Raw genomic sequence first — 3,204 nt, 5'->3', positions numbered from 1 at the left:
GAAAGAAAGAAAGAAAGAAAGAAAGAAAGAAAGAAAGAAAGAAAGAAAGAATACAAGTAACCTAACAAAAAATGAACAAAAAATATAAACTGGGGGCCCCTGGGTGGCTCAGTCGTTGGGCCTCTGCCTTCAGCTCAGGTCATTGTCCCAGGGTCCTGGGATTGGGCCCCACGTTGGGCTCCCTGCTTGGCAGGAGGCCTGCTTCTCCCTCTCCCACTCCCCCCTGCTTGTGTTCCCTCTCTTGCTGTGTCTCTCTCTGTCAAATAAAAAAAAAAAAACTTTAAAAAAAAAAAAAAAAAAAAAAAAAAAAAAAAAAAAAAAAAAAAAAAAAAAAGAAAGCCAATATGCCTATAAAAGATATCCAACCGTATTAGAAATCAAGGAAAATTAAATTTAAATAGTTATAAAACTAACTTCTTACTAAATGAGTAAATGCCTAAAATAAAAATTTGATATAATCAAAGTCTATTTCCAATTTTGCTTGACGTGGCCAAATGGCACATCAATGTCAATTTGCACTTTCATTAACAACACATGAAGGTGACTGTGCCTCCACATCCTGACCAACAGTTATGCCTCTCCATTTCCCTGTTAATTGTACCCCATGGAGAATGATGTTGAGCGCCTGCACAAGACATTTCACATACTTAATGAAGTTCTTTAATGACTAAATTTATGAGGTTGATGAAAATAGGATTTTCAAATGGAAATACTTAGTGATTGGGCATATGAAGTTAAGTCTCAGGTAGCCTCTTTCAAAGAGCATTTCTAATGTTGCCTGTGAGTCTAAAGTTAATAATGAATGATCAAACTATTATAATAAAAAGACAGTTCACAGGGGTCTGTCATAATTTGAAAACTTACTAGTTTCATCGACTCACTGAAGATTCTAATTCTTTGGAATTTCTGTTCCAAATACAGCTTCAAAATATCATGACACAAATAAGGTAGATTATATGTCATATTGTTTAAAATAAACATAGGTGAAATTCATCATCATCATGGGAAGCTCAGTATTCATCATGTGATTCTCTTTTGCTATGAGAACAAATATATTGCTTGGCCCTATGAAGCCAGGCTTAAACACACTTCAATTTTTACAGAATGTATTTGTATAAATGAAATATAATGAAGTATAAAGACTTGGGTATTTTTCTGATCGCTTATAAATCCAAACAGAATCTGATTTGATAATTTTATGGAAGTTTAAATTAAAACGTTCATTTTTTTTTAAAAGATTTTATTTATTTATTTGTCAGAGAGAGAGAGGGAGAGAGAGCGAGCACAGGCAGACAGAATGGCAGGCAGAGGCAGAGGGAGAAGCAGGCTCCCTGACGAGCAAGGAGCCCGATGTGGGACTCGATCCCAGGACGCCGGGATCATGACCTGAGCCGAAGGCAGCTGCTTAACCAACTGAGCCACCCAGGCGTCCCTAAAATGTTCATTTTTGTGTGTGTGTTCCAACTTATGTAATGAAAAGGGTTGGATAAGTGGTACAAAGTTTTGACTTTGTCATTTGGATTGGTCATGTGAATTCATTTTCATGGTTATTAATTGATACTTTTCCTACAAATGAGTTCTGGTCACAAAGGAAATTGTTATTTATTCACTTACATGTTTGAAAAATCTAAAACTATGCTGGCTTCAGGTAAGGCTTAAAATTGTAGCTCAACATTTAGTTTACTGTTCTCTATTTTCTCATCTGCTCCCTTGTAGAGGCTCCATTCTTGTCAGGTTTCACTTCATGTTTCCTATTTGGTTGTTCTTCTTTGTTAGACACAGTGGGACAGAGCAAGGATGTTTCTTTCCCAGAAATCTCTAGTCTTATTGTCTCACATTGTGTCTTGAACCAATCACTGTGGCCAGAGCAATGGGATGCATTGTTTGGCATAAGACAATCTAAGCTCACCGTTGGAGAATAGGGCATTTGAAGAAGAGGGTCAGCTTCCCTTGAAACTCATGAGCTACTTGATGGAAATAGAATACAAGAATGAAAATTGGGTTTTTGTAAATAAGAAGTTTAAATAGCAAATACGTAGTCTACTTAGCAAAAGGAGCTACAGGTTAGTTGTAAATATAAAGTAAATATAAATGAAACAATGAATGGACAATATGGTATTATAAAACAATACTACATGTCGGTAATAATTGTTTAATTATGAAATGTATAATAATAGAGGAACAGAAGGAAGTACCAAAAAAAATCCCCAGAACATTCTATTGTAGTTTCGTATCATCAGAAAATGCTCCAAATATTTATTAAACACACATTCTGTGCCAGGACCTATGCTAGGTTCTGTCACTTAGTCATAAAGTCATTGCTCTCTGTGACCTTAAGACTGAGATAACACCCACCCTATCTCCTACTTAGAATCAAAGAAACGATATGTAAAAGTGTCAACTGTTGTATCACTACTATACAGTCATAAAACTCAATGTCTTTTCTTATGCTCTTTCTTTTGCCTAGACTATTTACTTCTTAGTTCAACAAAATCCTATTTCAAAACTGAACTAAGACACAATTTCTATGAAACCTTCTTAGGTATCTATCTCTTTCCCAACTGAGCCAGATTCAATTACCCATTCTGCATTACACTTTGTTCTTACCCATATTATAATAATTAACATATGGCTAGTGATGTGCTATTTGCAAAGCATTTCCAAGTTCATCAAAACAATTGATTTCATAACTCTCTGGAAGGAAATATTATAACGGATCTCATTTTGTGCTAGAGAGCTGAAAAACACCACCAAAACTTCAGAGATCACATAGTCCCAATGCTCCATTGTTACATGTTACAGAGCATTGAAAATGAAGGGAAACAGGGGCACCTGGGTGGCTCAGTGGGTTAAGCCTCTGCCTTTGGCTCAGGTCATGATCTCAGGGTCCTGGGATCGAACCCTGTATTGGGCTCTCTGCTTCTCAGGGAGCCTGCTTCCCCTCTTCTCTCTGCCTACTTGTGATCTCTCTCTCTCTCTGCCAAATAAATAAAAATCTTAAAAAAAAAAAAAAGGAAAATAGCCTATTTTTTTATGAAGCAAGTATAACATTAACACTTAACCTTAAGAAGGACAGTACAAAGAGAGAAAATTGCAACCCAATATGACTTATGAATATTGATTCACAAGTTCTAGATATTAGCAAAAAGAATCTAAAACATATTTAAAAAATACAACACAACCAAGTAAAATTTATTTGGGGAA

The sequence above is a fragment of the Enhydra lutris genome, unplaced genomic scaffold (assembly GCF_002288905.1).
Source record: "Enhydra lutris kenyoni isolate GAN:26980312 unplaced genomic scaffold, ASM228890v2 scaffoldscaffold17, whole genome shotgun sequence".
NCBI classification, from domain to species: Eukaryota; Metazoa; Chordata; class Mammalia; order Carnivora; family Mustelidae; genus Enhydra; species Enhydra lutris.
Note: the sequence above shows the minus strand (reverse complement) of the source record.